The sequence below is a fragment of the Hippopotamus amphibius genome, chromosome 4, assembly GCF_030028045.1.
Source record: "Hippopotamus amphibius kiboko isolate mHipAmp2 chromosome 4, mHipAmp2.hap2, whole genome shotgun sequence".
Lineage (NCBI taxonomy): Eukaryota > Metazoa > Chordata > Mammalia > Artiodactyla > Hippopotamidae > Hippopotamus > Hippopotamus amphibius.
Window position 1 is genome coordinate 165,729,320 of NC_080189.1, and position 20,443 is coordinate 165,749,762.

Sequence of the window (20,443 nt, forward strand, 5' to 3'; positions counted from 1 at the left end):
TCCGTCTTGAAGTGACCATTGGCTTAGCTTCACGGAAAGGATTAGCCAGTTTCTTGGTCTAAGGCTACCATGGTGATTAATCATTTATCTAAGGCTAGAAAGGTACCAAGAAGATGTAAACTGTAAGGAGAGAAGGAGAAGATGAGGGCTTTTCCTGGCAGTTGGTAGCTAAAATTCAAAGGATTCTTAGAAAATGACACAATGGCAGCCTTTCTTGTCTTTTTCTTTCTGTGTTGGTTCTGGTGAAGGAGGACATTCCTGCTCTTGAAATTTCCTTATAACCCAGACAAGTTCATGGAAAGCTTGATCTACATTCATCCAAATCTTTGCTGACGCCTCCATGTATGTTACCTTAAGTTGTGGTGCTAACTGGTGTCCTCCTTCCTGTGTTACCTGTCTTTGATGATCCAGATCTGCTTTGTTACCAATTAAAATCATTGGAAACTCATCATGATCCTTTACTCCGAGAATCTGTCTTTGAAACTTATAGATTTCTTCAAAACCACCTCTATCTGTGACTGAAAAGACCGACAGGAAACCCTCACCAGTTCTCACATACTGTTCTCTCAGAGCTCCAAACTCCTCTTGTCCCACTGCATCCAGAATATCCAGTCAGGCTGCCTGGTCATCTATCACACACTGCTTTGTGTAGGAATCCTCGATGGTTGGATCATAATTCGTTACAAAACAGAGCTGTTATAACACGATACCTTCATTCTCTCCCAGCATATGCCACACCTTTTAGGTTGGCAAAAGCAGAGAGATATCTGGGCTTCTCTCTTTAACAGTCCCCCAAAAGATCACTCAAACCTCCTACCTTCTCCTCTTCTCTTAATTGACAGTCAACACACACAAAAGATCAGGCACCTTAGTGAACATTTAAAAGTGAAAACCTGGCCCCAAATAAGCCAGGGTACAGTGAATGGCACATGTTTTAAGTAAACATTTCCATATACAATATTATGTACTTCATGTGGAAACCTGTAATGGTATTGAGAAAACAGCTAGACTTAAAAGACTGAAAAGTAATATCCACAGGGAGACGATGGCATACCATGGAAAGAATATGGCTAACAGACTTGAGTTCAAATCCCAGCTCTGCCAGTCTGTGACCTTAGAAGAACCGCTTACTGTCTGTGAACCAAAGCAAAAAGTAAGTTCATAAAATGGACTCAATAACATTGACACCACAGAAGAAAGATGACCTACGTGAGATCACTTAGATAAAACACCCAGAAGAATGACTGGCACATTTCAGGAACACAAGAATGATAGCTTTTTATAACTAACTAGAAACAACGTTAGAATTAGAGAGGCAATCCAATGCCTACATTTTAGAGATAAGGAAATTGAAGGCAGTAGAAGATAAAGTGATCAATCCAAGATAAAGGAGATAGTATTCAGTTGAGAAAGGACTAGTCATAGGTCCCTAACATTCAAACTAATATTGATTCCACTTCAGTATATTACTGACTTGGATACTAGCCAAACAACCTTTTTAATAATTTAATAAATTGCCATGTTCCTTCCTGAGACAGAAGGAAATCCTGAATAGGATTTATACAATCTCTGATGCACAGAAGTTTCTAGAACTTTTTTGAAACAAAGAGAAAAACCACAGGATAAGGTTGACTTGGGTTAAAACAAAACCAGGAAAGTACTGTATGAGAAACACTGACTGGGGCAAATATGATCAAGCAGAAAGGAAGCAGTATCAACGGTAACTACTGGAAACAGGATTTAAGTTTGTAAATTTAAGAGAAACTATTCTGATCAGCAAGACCTCATAAAGAAGGAGACATAAAATAAGGACACAACAGGCAAACTAAAGTGTAAAGATGGGTCACTGATGGAAAGGAGATGAGCATCCATGACCAACAGTAGCATGGGCAAGAGCCAAAGAGCAGGCAAGCCATCCACTGCTGCTCATGAAGAGTAACAGCGCAAGAGGGCTAAGAAAGATTGGAAAATAGGTTGAGAGATTAGACTGGGGGGATGCCGAGATCCAGTTTAAGCTTACAACAGTTTTTGATCAAGGGAGTAACATGATCAGATGGGTGCTTGAGAAAGATTAATCGCCAAAGGACATTTTCCTAACACTAGGATATTAAAATATTATGGCAACATTAAAAATCATTAAAGATCATCCTTTTAAAGCAGGAATGGACCTTGAGAACCAGTTCTTCTCTCATCTGAGTTCAATTTCAGCAATCAAATTCGATGGAGCTGGTTTATAATAGACAAGAAGGAACTGTGGCATTTAAGAGACTAGAAAAGAAAACAAACAAACCACACTATAAGTACTTGTCAGTCATTTTGAAGAAAATACACATATGTTTCCACTCAGTCCAATAAACACTTACTGCATTCAGCAACAATGCCAAGACACAAAGTTGAAAAAAACAGCATGGTTCTATGCTCTACTGCTCTGGAGAACCACACAGCCTAGTTGGGGAAACATACACGTAACAGTTATTTTGAATAAGTGTGACATATATAAGCAATTCTTTCTTTTCTATTTCAAATTTTTCCTCTCTTCCCCATTTGTGCTACCAAATCTATACTTCAGTTTCATTCTTCAGTGTCTTTATCTGATTATGTAATGTTTTCTAACAATAATTATTTGTCCAAAAAAAAGAGCCCCGAACTAACAACATTAGGGAGTAACAAAAGGAACAAAAAGAAGATAATTCAACGGCTGCTACTGAAAGTAGTAAACAGAGAGAAAGAGGAAAGGATGGGGAAGAGAGAGACAGAAACAGAGACAGAAAATGAATGCTCATGACAGATAATCCCACAACTCAAATAGCAACCAACACCACTAAGGCAAGAGTGTGCCTAGCACTCCTGCCCTGTTTCCCTCTGATGCCTTCTTTCAAGATGGACATGCCCTTAACACTGGTGTTGGCAGGGGAACAGGATTGAAAGAAGTATGGGGAAAATGAAAAAAATTAACAAGAAAATCTGATCAACAAGACACCTTTCCCAAATATTCACAAATAAAGCCTTCTGTAAGAATTCAAAATAATTTGATTCCGTAATGTTTGAAAAAAATATCAAAATTAGGCGCAAGCCAAATGGAAATACAATCATTTGTAAAGACTATTTACTAATGAAAAATACAATAGTTGTACATATACATACACACTTTTTAGTGTACTAGAGTAAACACACACAACTGTAAAATTATGAGGTATTTGTATTATACTTATTTTACGAAAAATAAAGAATATTTTAAAATTTTAATTATTATAGAGATTAAGAGTTTTTACATCTTGGCATCAATGACAACTTCATAAAATATTTTGGTTTAAAAACCCTTGGTTGGAAATACAACTCTTTTTTTTTTTTTTTTGTTAAGTGCTTACTTTTTTTTTATTTTTTTTGGGGGGGGGGTACACCAGGTTCAATCAACTGTTTTTATACACATATCCCCATATTCCCTCCCTTCCTTGACGCCCCCCCCTCGAGTCCCCCCCACCCTCCCTGCCCCAGTCCTCTAAGGCATGGAAATACAACTCTTAATTACAATATTTATCATTTAAAAACACACAAACCACAACAGAATAATCTGTCTTACAATACAGCTTCTAGAAACTCAATAGAATAAAAGTACTAACTGTCTGAATGTATCAAAATGATACACTAAAACAAAAAATGATATTTAAAGCATAAAGCTCAGTTCATTACAAGGACAAAAACAGTGACATTAAAGCTAATAAACAGCAAAGATGCCTCAAGTAGAATATCATTTGAAATAGAATTCAATCATCTTCAATGCTATATGAACAAAGTATTTGTTCACTAATTTCAGCCCAAAATATGACTTCCTTAAATCAAGAACAAGATGAAAACACTGACTATAGAAAACAGTAACATTATATCCAAAACAAGATGCAAATAGTCCAGTGAGGAAGATGACTGCCTCAAGTACAGGAAAAAATATTAAATTTTATATTTTTTGTTTTTATTGAAGTTAAACTCTTTTATAGAATGTGGAACATTTTTGTTTCCAAGTGACCAAGTTAATTGCATTTATAGATGATTTAGTTTCAACTAAACTAAAATGGACAGGAAGCTTAAAAAAAAAAAAATACCTGCAAAGAAACTACAGGTTGAATGTTACATTACTAATGCGTGGATATATATTTGTAAATGTGATATTAGATCTAACATGAATTCGACCAGCATTTGCTGAGTGCCACAAGGCTAGGCTCAAAGGCTATGAAAGAGACAAGGCAAGGTTATGTTTTTCAACTAAAAGAAAACCTGATTACAGCACTGTTGTAAATGACACAAGGGCAGTCGGTCCCTAGCCCCACTTCCTAATATACTCTCCTATTCCATGGAGGGTACAAAACCAAATGCTCAGCACTCCCTTGAGCTAGGTTCCGGGGGCAAATCAGATGCAATGCAGAGAGATTCAGAAAGCAGAAGAGAGGCAGGGACCATATACTTGCTAATTTGGCTTTTTGCTGCTGGCCAGCAAGGTCATAAAATTTATTCTATTCTATAGTGAATCTCCCCCTCTGTGTTATTTATCCTCTCTTGGAAGCCTAGGCAGGGCTACATCTGCCAATATTATAAACAATTATTGTATAAAATACCTAAAGCAGTTCTATTTCCCACACTAAACCCTAACTGACATTATAAAGTTTTGCCTTTACTAAGTAAACAAAAGAACTAACAGATTTAATAGGATTTCACCTGAAATTCTCAGATTCTCAATTAAGCCATGCCCCACTCACCTCTTCTGGGAAATTAGCTTGACATATTCTTGCATGTTTTGAAGAACTCATTCATTTCCGTATAATTCAGGTGTTTTATGAACTGATACCAAGAGGACAACTAATCAATTTTCCACAGTCAGAAGAACTAAGGCACGTCTCTTTGAATAAAAGAACTCAAATCAATCAAAACAAGTGTGGTAGCCCCGAAATATACTTACATGCAGCTAAATTAGACCATCACTCATTGGGATCATACTATTTAAAACTTTTTTTTAAAGTCATGATTGGTTGAAAGTAGAATATACTTAAAATCTGAGTCTTTTTTTCAACTCAAGCAAAACACATATTAATAATCTTTAAAAACTGATTCAAACCCTTAATGAGTGAGGGATTGGCCACGTAAAACATCAGGGGTCATCGTGGTAACCATGTCACAAATATTCTTCCTTTAAAAACATAACTTTCTGTCTTTTCTATCATACTAATTTTGACCACATATACTAATACCATTTTCTTTTCACCCAATGCAGCAGAGACACACAAAGGACATTACTTCCAAATACTAGGTTCCTCAGTCTTTCTCAGTGATTAAAAATAATTATTTCTCCACAAATCCTATGAGAACATATCTGCTTCATACAACTACAGTTTCCTTGTACTTTTTAATGAAACATGATACTAAGCTTAAGCAAGCACAGAAAATAATGCTCAATTAATTAAATACATTCATCCCTTTGTGAAGAAATAAAATATTAACTTCTGTTTCATTAGTGGTGATGTTCACTACACGGAACATCTTAAATACACATTTCTTCAGAGTGTGTAACTTAAAACACAAGGGGACATATAGCTATCATTCAGATCCCAGCAACACACTAGGGGAATTCTGACCCCAGCACACATATCTCAAAGTACATTTGCATTTTCTTAATTTTTTTCTCACACTCTGATAATTTTAACTCTGCAACTATGATGTTTAACTAAAGTAGGCACTTTGGGAAAAGAAAATTTGAATACAGATGGATAAAACCATTCTGCTTTAAGCAGATTGGTATTTGGGACAGCTCTTGTTGGAGGTGGAACAACCTGTGGTTACACACTTGCTATGAAATGCAACAGGCCAAAGCAGGTATCAGAGAAAGATGTTCATCTGTGACTTACCAGTATTGATGTGGCAGCTGAGAGGATGAAAATAAATTACTCAGTTCAACTAAAGAAGTATTATTCCTAACTACATGACATATCATGAAGAGGAGAAATTAAGTGTAACATAACACTTAATTTTATTGCTCTACATAATTATAGAGCATTATGGTTTATTTGAAACAGATCAGACACATTATCTTATATGATACAATAACCTTGTACAATTGGGAAAAATCAATTTTTCTGTTTTAGACAGGAGGAGAAAAGCGAAGCTAAGGAAAGCTAAATGAGATAAAAGAGGCCTATTTTCCTTTTTTAAAGTAAATATTGTTTTGAACAAAACTAATGATCCCTTGAGATACCACCTCACACCCATTCAGGTGGCCACTATTAAAAAAAAAAACAAAACAGAAAACAAGTGTTGGAGAAATTGGACAACTGTGCACTGTTGGTAGGAATATAAAATGGTATACAGCTGCTGTGGTAAACTGTACAGTGGTTCCTCAAAAGATTAAACACAGAATTACCATATGATCCAGCAATTCCCCTTCTGGGTATGCACCCCAAAGAACTGGAAGCAGGTCCTGAAGAGATGTTTGGATACCCATGTTCAAAGCAGCATTATTTACAATAACTAAATGTGGAAGCAATGCAACTATTCATCAACTGATGCATGTATAAGCTATATATATATATATATATATATATATATATATATATACAATGAATATTAGTCAACCTTAAAAAGGGAGGAAATTCGGCAATATGCTACAACATGGATGAACCATCAGGATATTATGCTAAGTGAAATAGCCAGTCACAAAAAGACAAACACCATATGACACCACTTATATGAGGTATTGATACTTAGAGTAGTCAAAATTATAGAAAGTATAATGGCCACTGCCAGATGCTGTAGGAGTGGAGAATGGGAGGTTACTGTTTAATATATGTAGAGTTTCAGTGAGGATGGGGATGGATGGCTACACAACAATCTGAAAATATTTAGTACCACTGAACTGGACACTGAAAAATGATTAAGATGGTAAGTTTTATGTTATGTGTACTTTACCACAAAAAAGGAAAAATAATAATAAGCCCTTTTTTAAGTATGCTAGATATAGAAGGGGATGGCTTTGAGGAATGTTTCTATAATCAGCCCCTCCGTAAAGTCAAAGAACATGATCTTCCCCCTACACAGCCAGGCCATATTCAGACAAAGTAAAATCAGTGTGCTCTCTATATCGATGAAAATTCAAGAAATGGCTCCTAACCCAGTTTCACACCATCTAATCACATTGCCACCTGTGAATTCCCGCCAATATTTAAATTAAAGTTCAGTAAAAGTAAGAATTCAGTCACACTGACCTCATTTCAAGTGCTCAATAGGTACATATGGCTAACCTGTGCTGGGCAGCGCAGGTATAAAACATCTCCATCACTGCTGTAAGGGCTACTAGACCCTGCTAACCTAGAGCAACCACCTGATACTCTTTTCTAATTTTTCTTCCCCTTTACATCTATAGGAAGAGCCCTTGTTTCTAATGTTGACTGTGTATATTCTATTTTCTAATTTTAAAAATAAATTGCATAAATTTTACAAGTGAAAAAAACATTTTTTGTTCTCAATAAAAATAAATACTTAGGACAATATGTTTTGTGGGAGCAATGTGACTGAAAATGATTCACTGGGGGTTTTTTTGTTTTGGGTTTAGCTTTAAAGGTCTGGTCAAAGTTCATTTTATTTTGATATTTGATTTTGTGTCAACAGAAATATATCACTTGTTAATGCTAGTAATTTATCTATAATGTATTGGATTTTTAAAATACCAACTGGAAATAAGGATAGCATCATTAATTCCTTTCTGAACAGATACCTTTCTTTTCCCTTTCATCATTGCCTGGATCAGGAGTCCCAGTATGTTGCTGAATAGGAGAGAAGTGCTTGCCTCATTTACAACCAATAATTCACTGTTAAGCACAGTGTTTGCAATAGGTTTTCAGTAGGTACTCTTCTATATCAAGAAGTTTACCTCTCTTCCTTTTAACTAGAGTTTCCCTAAAGGATGTTGAATTTTCATAAATGCTTTAACTCTATCTGTTGAGATAATAATATGATTTTTCTCTCATACTGGTTACTCTATAAATGTTAAATCAACCAGGCACTACTGGGATAAACCAAATACACAGTAATGATATATAAACATGACACCAGTCCTATGTTGGATATATGTACTATAAATATTTCCTCCCAGTGTGGCTTGCTTTTTTTCATTTTCCTAGTGGTACCAAGTATAAAGCAGAAATTTTTAATTCTGTCAAAATCAAATTTACATATGTTTTCATTTATGATTCATGCTTTTGGTGTCCTAGTAAAAAATCTTTGTTTATCCAGTGTCGTGAATGCTTTCATTTTCATTCCCTGTATTAGTTATATATCTATTACTCTTCTTTTAGTGACTACCCTAGAGATTACTATATGCATCCTCGACTTACTAACATGTAAAGCAGATTAGTAATTTTACCACTTCCTTCATTTTAGAACCAAAGACTTTAAAAACCCTTCAATTTAATATACAATTCCCAAATTAAGCAGTATTACTGATGTAATTTTAATTTTCTAAATAATTTAAATAAGATATTATTACAACTAGTTTTAAGCCAATATTCATTTTCCCAAATGTTTACCCCATATATTGGTCTTCATTCTCTGCTGCATTTTTGTTCTTTCTCCTTCAAAAAATTACTTTACCATATCCGTTCTGCTAAAATTGAATTCATCAGTTTTTGCTGTCTAGAAATATCTTTATTTCACCTTCACTCTGAAGAATACTTTCAGAGTATGGATATAGATTGGCAGTTATTTTATTTCAGTACTTTGAAGACATCTTTCTATTCTTCTGGTCTCCATTTTGATCATTTATGGCAATACATCTTCTTTCCCCTTTAGCTGCATTTGAGGTTGTCTCTTTCTCTTTGGTTTTACTAATTTTACTGTAACATGTCTAGTTGTGATTTTCATTGTATTTGTCCTACTTGGGATTCTTAGAACTGCTTAATTATGTGAATTGATGTTTTCTCTTCGAATATTGCTTCCGCCTCTCTCTTCTGCTTTTAAGATTCCAATTATATAAATATTAGAACTTCAGAACTTTTCCCTATGTCCCATTTATCTCTTATAAACTTTTCCATCTTTTCCATCATTTTGTCTCTCTGTGACTCAGAGTGGATGTTTTTTCCTAATTGGTACACTATTTCTCCCAAGGAGCAAGACTTCCCAAATGGCAATGTAAGGAGGTTAGCAGACCCTATTCCCAGCAAAACCACCAGTTAACTGGTAAAAATTATTTTAAAAAATAAAGACCGACTCACTGCTGCAAACATCTCCTGCCTGGAAGAGCTCAGTGGTGAGCAGAACTAATCCATAGTAAGAAAACGCATTGGAAAACCTGGCGGGAAGGAAGCGAGAAAGAGAGCAGTCCGATGTTTCAGATGTTTCAAAAGGATGACTGGGGAAGGCTGTAGCAGTACTAGGTCCTGTGATGTCTATGAAAAATAAAGTTCTCCTGAGAAATGCTGTCAGATGCATTGGGAATGCACGGAAGGACGCAGTCATTCCCACAGAGAACCAGCTGAACACCAGCAGACGGCCTCGGACACCGGAAAGGGCTGCGGAGAACCTGACATAGCCGACTGAATATTCGTCTAATCCAATACTTGGACATTAGTCTGAGGCTTGGACAGTCTTCTATAAACACCTCTATCACCAGGACAAGCAACCCCAAAAGCTTGGACAACCATGAGGAAACAAAGAAACACCATGCAGGCAAAGCAGCAGGAAAAAAACCAACAAGACCAAATAAATGAGGAGGAAATAGGAAAAATGCCTGAAAAAGAATTTAGAGTAATGATAGTAAAAATGATACAAAATCTCGATAACAAATTAGAGAAAGTACAAGAAACAGTTCATAAGAACTCAGAAAAACAAACAGCAATGGATAACAAAATAACTGAAATTAAAAATACTCTAGATGCTCTAACCAGTAGAATGACTGAGGCAGAAGAACGAATAAGTGAGTTGGAAGATAGAATGGAAGAAATAAACGCCACAGAGCAGGAAAAAGATAAAAAAATAAAAAGACTAGAAGACAGTCTCAGAGACCTCAGTGATAACCTTAAACGTACCAACATTCGAATTATAGGCATCCCAGAAGAAGAAGAAAACAAGAAAGGGTCTGTGAAAATATTTGAAGAGGTTCTAGTGGAAAACTTCCCCAACATGGGAAAGGAAATAATGAACCAAGTCCAAGAAGCACAGAGAGTCCCATACAGAATAAACCCAAGGAGAAATACACCAAGACACATATTAATCAAACTAACGACAATTCAACACAAAGAAAAAATATTAAAAGCAGCAAGAGAAAAGCAACAAACAACATATAAGGGAAAACCCATCAGGATAACAGCTGACCTTTCTACAGAAACTCTGCAGGCCAGAAGGGAATGGCAGGATATACTGAAAGTCCTGAAAGAGAGAAACCTACAGCCAAGAATACTTTACCCAGCAAGAATCTCATTCAGATTTGAGGGAGAAATCAAAAGCTTTCCAGACAGGCAAAAGTTAAGAGAATTCAGCACCACCAAACCAGCCTTACAACAAGTGCTAAAGGAACTTCTCTAAGTAGGAAACACAAGAAAAGGAAAACACCTACAAATACAAACCCAAAACAATTAAGAAAATGGTCATTGGAACACACATGTCAATAATCACTTTAAATGTCAATGGATTAAATGCTCCAACCAAAAGACACAGACTGGCTGAATGGATACAAAAACAAGACCCTTCTAGATGCTGCCTACAAGAAACCCACTTCAGACCAAGGGATACATATAGACTGAAAGTGAAGGGATGGAAAAAGATATTCCATGCAAATGGAAGTCAAAAGAAAGCTGGAGTAGCAATACTCATATCAGACAAATTAGACTTGAAAGTAAAGACTATTAAAAGAGACAAGGAAGGGCACTACATAATGATCAAGGGATCCATCCAAGAAGAACATATCACAATGGTAAATATCTATGCCCCCAATATAGGAGCACCTCAATACATAAGGCAAATGCTAACAGCTATAAAAGGGGACATCGACAGTAACACAATTATAGTGGGAGACTTGAACACCCCACTTACATCAATGGACAGATCATCCAAACAGAAAATCAATAAAGACACACAAGCTTTAAATGACACATTAGACCATCTCGACTTAATTGATATTTATAGGACATTCCATCCAAAAACGACAGACTACACTTTCTTCTCAAGTGCACACGGAACATTTTCCAGGATAGATCACATCTTGGGTCACAAATCAAACCTCAGCAAATTCAAGAAAATTGAAATCATATCAAGCATCTTCTCAGACCACAACGCCATGAGACTAGATATCAATTACAGGAAAAAAACTGCAAAAAATACAAACACATGGAGGCTAAACAATTCACTATTAAACAACCAAGGAATCACTACAGAAATCAAAGAGGAAATCAAAAAGTATCTAGAAACAAATGACAACGAAAACACAACAACCCAAAACCTATGGGACGCAGCAAAAGCAGTTCTAAGAGGGAAGTTTATAGCAATACAGTCCTACCTTAAGAAACAAGAAAATGATCGAATAAACAACCTAACCTTACACCTCAAACAACTAGAGAAAGAAGAACAAAGAAACCCCAAAATGAGCAGAAGGAAAGAAATCGTAAAGATCAGAGCAGAAATAAATGAAAAAGAAAGGAAAGAAACCATAAGAAAAATAAATAAAACTAAAAGCTGGTTCTTTGAGAAGATTAACAAAATTGATAAACCATTAGCCAGACTCATCAAGAAAAAAAGAGAGAAGATGCAAATCAACAGAATTAGAAATGAAAAAGGAGAAGTCACAACGGACACCTCAGAAATACAAAACATCATGAGAGACTACTACAAGCAACTATATGCCAATCAATTGGATAACCTGGAAGAAATGGATACATTCTTAGAAAAATACAATCTTCCAAGACTGAACCAGGAAGAAATAGAAACCATGAACAGACCAATCACAAGTACAGAAATTGAGGCAGTGATTAAAAATCTCCCAACACACAAAAGCCCAGGACCAGATGGATTCACAGGCGAATTCTATCCAACATTTCGAGAAGAGTTAACACCTATCCTTCTCAAACTCTTCCAAAATATTGCAGAAGGCGGAGCACTCCCAAACTCATTCTATGAGGCTACCATCACCCTGATACCAAAACCAGGCAAAGATGTCACAAAAAAAGAAAACTACAGACCAATATCACAGATGAATATAGATGCAAAAATCCTCAACAAAATACTAGCTAACAGACTGCAACAGCACATTAAAAAAATCATACACCACGATCAAGTGGGGTTTATCCCTGGGATGCAAGGATTCTTCAATATACGCAAATCAATCAACGTGATACATCATATCAACAAATTGAAGGATAAAAACCATATGATCATTTCAATAGATGCAGAAAAAGCTTTTGACAAAGTTCAACATCCATTTATGATAAAAGCTCTCCAGAAAATGGGCATAGAAGGAAATTACCTCAACATCATAAAAGCCATATATGACAAACCAAAAGCCAACATTGTTCTCAATGGAGAAAAACTGGAAGAATTCCCTCTTAGAACAGGAACAAGACAAGGGTGTCCACTCTCACCACTGTTATTCAACATAGTTTTGGAAGTGTTAGCCACAGCAATCAGAGAAGAAAAAGAAATTAAAGGAATCCAAATTGGAAAAGAAGAAGTAAAATTATCACTCTTTGCAGATGACATGATACTATATATAGAAAACCCTAAAGACTCTACCAGAAAACTGCTAGCACTCATTGATGAGTTTAGTAAAGTAGCAGGATACAAAATTAATGCCCAGAAATCTCTTGCATTCCTACACACTAACAACGGAAGAGCAGAAAGAGAAATGAAGGAAACTCTCCCATTCACCATTGCAACCAAAAGAATAAAATACCTAGGAATAAACCTGCCTAAGGAGGCAAAAGATCTGTATGCAGAAAACTTTAAGACATTGATGAAAGAAATCAAAGATGACATAAACAGATGGAGGGACATACCATGTTCCTGGATTGGAAGAATCAACATCGTGAAAATGACTGTACTACCCAAAGCAATTTACAGATTTAATGCAATCCCGATCAGATTACCAATGGCATTTTTCACAGAACTAGAGCAAGAAATCTTACGATTTGTATGGAAACGCAAAAGACCCCGAATAGCCAAAGCAATCTTGAGAAGGAAAAATGGAGTTGGTGGAATCAGGCTTCCTGACTTCAAACTATACTACAAGGCCATAGTGATCAAGACAGTATGGTACTGGCACAAAAATAGAAAGGAAGATCAATGGAACAGAATAGAGAACTCAGAAGTAAGCCCAAACACATATGGGCACCTTATCTTTGACAAAGGAGGCACACGTATACAATGGAAAAAAGACAGCCTCTTCAATAAGTGGTGCTGGGAAAATTGGACAGCAACATGTAAAAGAATGAAATTAGAACACTTCCTAACACCATACACAAAAATAAACTCCAAATGGATTAAAGACCTACATGTAAGGCCAGACACTATCAAACTCCTAGAGGAAAACATAGGCAGAACACTCTTTGACATACATCAAAGCAACATCCTTTTTGACCCACCTCCTAGAATCATGGAAATAAAATCAAGAATAAACGAATGGAAAACTGTGAATATGGAGGAGAAAAAGATGGCGGCGAAGTAGAGAGACGTGGAGTGCATCCCTCTCCACAGATGCATTGGGAATGCACGGAAGGACACAGTCATTCCCACAGAGAACCAGCTGAACACCAGCAGACGGCCTCGGACACCGGAAAGGGCTGCGGAGAACCTGACATAGCCGGTAGGGAGGCATCTACGAGGGCTCAAAGAGGGTGAAGCGGCGGAGCTGTGGCAGACGGGAGGGAGTGAGAAACATACGGAGGGTCCGCAGCGCAGCTCAGCGTTCCCGGACCGAGACATCGATCCGCGGCTGCACGGAGGGTCCAGGAGCGGGAGCGTGGGAACCGGAGAGCTGGTTCGGGGGAGAAACATTGTTGCCGGTAGGGTGACGGACCGAGAGCACAGGAGGGAGGAGGTCCGCGGAGAGGAGTGCCGATCCCTGAGAGCTGCCCGGCCATGATGGCGGCTGGAGGCTGCAGGCTCCCGGGCGGGGGGGAGGAGCTGCGCATAGCCTCTCTCTCTCTTTCGGCGCCTCTGCAACAGGCAGCGGAGAGACGCCCTGCGGGGCCACATAAGGCGCTCAGGGATAACAAGCACCCTCAGGCGCTCGGGCGGGGCTAGATTAAAACTCCTTGCAACGCCAGCAGCAGGGAGGCTGCCGAGAGAAAAAAAAAAAAAAAAAAACCAGCATCAAAAAGAAAAAACCCCGAGAGAGGCCCAATTCTAAGACTTTCTGTGTACGCCTGAGCCACCAGCGCCCTCTGCAACAGGCACCTCCAAGCCTGACTGAAGCAACAGTGCGCCACTGCTCACTCCCTCCCAGGAGAAGGAGCCACTATTGCACCCTCTCCCTCCCCACACACCGAGGCTTACAGACGAACAATAAAGGAACCTCTGCTGGTCACAGAATAACGCAAAAAAAAAAACTCAAGGCAAGGAAAAGGACACTTACAGCTGAGACGCTAAGGAAACAGAAATAGTAGTATCAATACCTATTGAACTGGTCCATTCCGGGATCACTTCTGGATTTTTTTTTTTTTTTTTTTCTGTCTCTTTTTTTTTTTTTTTTTTTTTTTTTTTGATTTATTAAATACGATCTTAGCCCTAAGGGATCTACAAGTTTTACAACATAATTTTATAAGGATATTTTTTACTCTTTTTTTTTTTTTTTTTTGCCTTTTAAAATACTTCTATATCTAGCTAAGTTTTTGGTAGTACGGACAAAATATCTTTCATACTTTCCTTCCATCCCTTTCTTTTATACACTTCTATTCCTTTCTTTTTCTTTGCATATTTCCAACCACATTACGCTCTTCTGTTCCCCTTTCTTCCAGCCATTTTAAGTGTATTTTATCTTAACATACTTATAAGCAACACTATCGGTCTGCTCAGACTCCTTGCTCTATTCTCCAGATGATGCACTGCCTTGGTATTAATATTAGGCTTTTGTCTTTATCTTAGTTCTTAGTACAGTTGTCTAATTACATTCTGAGAATCTCCATTCACTCTGGTGGTATCCAGCTCATTTCTATATTTGATCCTAGCTTACAAAATCTCCCTGGATTGATGTTTGTATGTGTAGGGTGTTATTTGATGTTTGTTTGCTTTTGCTTTTGTCTCTGATTTGTTCTGTTTCAGTTGTCAATTTCTGCTGGGTTTCTCTCTGAATATCTGATAGCACACTGGGGTTCTGTCAGGTCTTTCTAGAGCCTTATGTCCTAACGGATTCAATAATTGTGTGTCTTATACATGTATGTGTTTCCTAGACTGAATATTCGTCTAATCCAATACTTGGACATTAGTCTGAGGCTTGGACAGTCTTCTATAAACACCTCTATCACCAGGACAAGCAACCCCAAAAGCTTGGACAACCATGAGGAAACAAAGAAACACCATGCAGGCAAAGGAGCAGGAAAAAAACCCACAAGACCAAATAAATGAGGAGGAAATAGGAAAAATGCCTGAAAAAGAATTTAGAGTAATGATAGTAAAAATGATACAAAATCTCGATAACAAATTAGAGAAAGTACAAGAAACAGTTCATAAGAACTCAGAAAAACAAACAGCAATGGATAACAAAATAACTGAAATTAAAAATACTCTAGATGCTCTAACCAGCAGAATGACTGAGGCAGAAGAACGAATAAGTGAGTTGGAAGATAGAATGGAAGAAATAAACGCCACAGAGCAGGAAAAAGATAAAAAAATAAAAAGACTAGAAGACAGCCTCAGAGACCTCAGTGATAACCTTAAACGTACCAACATTCGAATTATAGGCATCCCAGAAGAAGAAGAAAACAAGAAAGGGTCTGTGAAAATATTTGAAGAGGTTCTAGTGGAAAACTTCCCCAACATGGGAAAGGAAATAATGAACCAAGTCCAAGAAGCACAGAGAGTCCCATACAGAATAAACCCAAGGAGAAATACACCAAGACACATATTAATCAAACTAACGACAATTCAACACAAAGAAAAAATATTAAAAGCAGCAAGAGAAAAGCAACAAACAACATATAAGGGAAAACCCATCAGGATAACAGCTGACCTTTCTACAGAAACTCTGCAGGCCAGAAGGGAATGGCAGGATATACTGAAAGTCCTGAAAGAGAGAAACCTACAGCCAAGAATACTTTACCCAGCAAGAATCTCATTCAGATTTGAGGGAGAAATCAAAAGCTTTCCAGACAGGCAAAAGTTAAGAGAATTCAGCACCACCAAACCAGCCTTACAACAAGTGCTAAAGGAACTTCTCTAAGTAGGAAACACAAGAAAAGGAAAACACCTACAAATACAAACCCAAAACAATTAAGAAAATGGTCATTGGAACACACATGTCAATAATCACTTTAAATGTCAATGGATTAAATGCTCCAACCAAAAGACACAGACTGGCTGAATGGATACAAAAACAAGACCCTTCTAGATGCTACCTACAAGAAACCCACTTCAGACCAAGGGATACATATAGACTGAAAGTGAAGGGATGGAAAAAGATATTCCATGCAAATGGAAGTCAAAAGAAAGCTGGAGTAGCAATACTCATATCAGACAAATTAGACTTGAAAGTAAAGACTATTAAAAGAGACAAGGAAGGGCACTACATAATGATCAAGGGATCCATCCAAGAAGAACATATCACAATGGTAAATATCTATGCCCCCAATATAGGAGCACCTCAATACATAAGGCAAATGCTAACAGCTATAAAAGGGGACATCGACAGTAACACAATTATAGTGGGAGACTTGAACACCCCACTTACATCAATGGACAGATCATCCAAACAGAAAATCAATAAAGACACACAAGCTTTAAATGACACATTAGACCATCTCGACTTAATTGATATTTATAGGACATTCCATCCAAAAACGACAGACTACACTTTCTTCTCAAGTGCACACGGAACATTTTCCAGGATAGATCACATCTTGGGTCACAAATCAAACCTCAGCAAATTCAAGAAAATTGAAATCATATCAAGCATCTTCTCAGACCACAACGCCATGAGACTAGATATCAATTACAGGAAAAAAACTGCAAAAAATACAAACACATGGAGGCTAAACAATTCACTATTAAACAACCAAGGAATCACTACAGAAATCAAAGAGGAAATCAAAAAGTATCTAGAAACAAATGACAACGAAAACACAACAACCCAAAACCTATGGGACGCAGCAAAAGCAGTTCTAAGAGGGAAGTTTATAGCAATACAGTCCTACCTTAAGAAACAAGAAAATGATCGAATAAACAACCTAACCTTACACCTCAAACAACTAGAGAAAGAAGAACAAAGAAACCCCAAAGGGAGCAGAAGGAAAGAAATCGTAAAGATCAGAGCAGAAATAAATGAAAAAGAAAGGAAAGAAACCATAAGAAAAATAAATAAAACTAAAAGCTGGTTCTTTGAGAAGATTAACAAAATTGATAAACCATTAGCCAGACTCATCAAGAAAAAAAGGGAGAAGATGCAAATCAACAGAATTAGAAATGAAAAAGGAGAAGTCACAACGGACACCTCAGAAATACAAAACATCATGAGAGACTACTACAAGCAACTATATGCCAATCAATTGGATAACCTGGAAGAAATGGATACATTCTTAGAAAAATACAATCTTCCAAGACTGAACCAGGAAGAAATAGAAACCATGAACAGACCAATCACAAGTACAGAAATTGAGGCAGTGATTAAAAATCTCCCAACACACAAAAGCCCAGGACCAGATGGATTCACAGGCGAATTCTATCAAACATTTCGAGAAGAGTTAACACCTATCCTTCTCAAACTCTTCCAAAATATTGCAGAAGGCGGAGCACTCCCAAACTCATTCTATGAGGCTACCATCACCCTGATACCAAAACCAGGCAAAGATGTCACAAAAAAAGAAAACTACAGACCAATATCACTGATGAATATAGATGCAAAAATCCTCAACAAAATACTAGCTAACAGACTGCAACAGCACATTAAAAAAATCATACACCACGATCAAGTGGGGTTTATCCCTGGGATGCAAGGATTCTTCAATATACGCAAATCAATCAACGTGATACATCATATCAACAAATTGAAGGATAAAAACCATATGATCATTTCAATAGATGCAGAAAAAGCTTTTGACAAAGTTCAACATCCATTTATGATAAAAGCTCTCCAGAAAATGGGCATAGAAGGAAATTACCTCAACATCATAAAAGCCATATATGACAAACCAAAAGCCAACATTGTTCTCAATGGAGAAAAACTGGAAGAATTCCCTCTAAGAACAGGAACAAGACAAGGGTGTCCACTCTCACCACTGTTATTCAACATAGTTTTGGAAGTGTTAGCCACAGCAATCAGAGAAGAAAAAGAAATTAAAGGAATCCAAATTGGAAAAGAAGAAGTAAAATTATCACTCTTTGCAGATGACATGATACTATATATAGAAAACCCTAAAGACTCTACCAGAAAACTGCTAGCACTCATTGATGAGTTTAGTAAAGTAGCAGGATACAAAATTAATGCACAGAAATCTCTTGCATTCCTATACACTAACAACGGAAGAGCAGAAAGAGAAATTAAGGAAACTCTCCCATTCACCATTGCAACCAAAAGAATAAAATACCTAGGAATAAACCTGCCTAAGGAGGCAAAAGATCTGTATGCAGAAAACTTTAAGACATTGATGAAAGAAATCAAAGATGACATAAACAGATGGAGGGATATACCATGTTCCTGGATTGGAAGAATCAACATCGTGAAAATGACTATACTACCCAAAACAATTTACAGATTTAATGCAATCCCGATCAGATTGCCAATGGCATTTTTCACAGAACTAGAGTAAGAAATCTTACGATTTGTATGGAAACGCAAAAGACCCCGAATAGCCAAAGCAATCTTGAGAAGGAAAAATGGAGTTGGTGGAATCAGGCTTCCTGACTTCAAACTATACTACAAGGCTATAGTGATCAAGACAGTATGGTACTGGCACAAAAACAGAAAGGAAGATCAATGGAACAGAATAGAGAACTCAGAAGTAAGCCCAAACACATATGGGCACCTTATCTTTGACAAAGGAGGCACGAGTATACAATGGAAAAAAGACAGCCTCTTCAATAAGTGGTGCTGGGAAAATTGGACAGCAACATGGAAAAGAATGAAATTAGAACACTTCCTAACACCATACACAAAAATCAACTCCAAATGGATTAAAGACCTACATATAAGGCCAGACACTATCAAACTCCTAGAGGAAAACATAGGCAGAACACTCTTTGACATACATCAAAGCAACATCCTTTTTGACCCACCTCCTAGAATCATGGAAATAAAATCAAGAATAAACGAATGGGACCTCATGAAACTTAAAAGCTTTTGCACAGCAAAGGAAACCATAAACAAGACTAAAAGGCAACCCTCAGAATGGGAAAAAATAATTGCCTATGAAACAACGGACAAAGGATTAACCTCCAAAATATACAAGCAGCTCATGCAGCTTCATACCAAAAAAGCAAATAACCCAATCCACAAATGGGCAGAAGACCTAAATAGACATTTCTCCAAAGAAGACATACAGATGGCCAACAAACACATGAAAAGATGCTCAACATCACTCATCATCAGAGAAATGCAAGTCAAAGCCACAATGAGGTATCACCTCACACCAATCAGAATGGCCATCATCACAAAGTCTGGAAACAACAAATGTTGGAGAGGGTGTGGAGAAAAGGGAACTCTCCTGCACTGTTGGTGGGACTGTAAGTTGGTACAGCCACTATGGAAAACAATTTGGAGGTTCCTTAAAAAACTACAAATAGAACTACCATATGATCCAGTAATCCCACTCCTGGGCATATACCCAAAGAAAACCATAATCCCAAAAGAAACTTGTACCATAATGTTTATTGCAGCACTCTTTACAATAGCCAGGACATGGAAGCAACCTAAATGCCCATCAACAAATGAATGGATACAGAAGATGTGGCATATATATACAATGGAATATTACTCAGCTATAAAAAGGGATGAGATGGAGCTATATGTAATGAGGTGGATAGAACTACAATCTGTCATACAGAGTGAAGTAAGTCAGAAAGAGAAAGACAAATATTGCATGCTAACTCACATATACGGAATCTAAAAATGGTACTGATGAACTCAGTGACAAGAACAGGGAAGCAGATACAGGGAATGGACTGGAGAACTCGAGGTATGGGAGGGGGCGGGGGGTGAAGGGGAAACTGAGAAGAAGCGGGAGAGTAGTACAGACATATATATACTACCAACTGTAAAATAGTCAGTGGGAAG

General features: G+C 37.2%; 1 protein-coding gene and 1 pseudogene across 6 annotated transcripts in view; both read right to left on the minus strand.

Annotated features, from left to right (window-relative positions):
* CEP128 (centrosomal protein 128) overlaps window positions 1-20,443 on the minus strand; it is a 437,525-nt gene that overhangs the window by 293,881 nt on the left and 123,201 nt on the right. The gene's annotated exons all lie outside the window — the stretch shown is intronic.
* On the minus strand, window positions 163-6,484 carry LOC130851124 (ras-related protein R-Ras2-like; annotated as a pseudogene).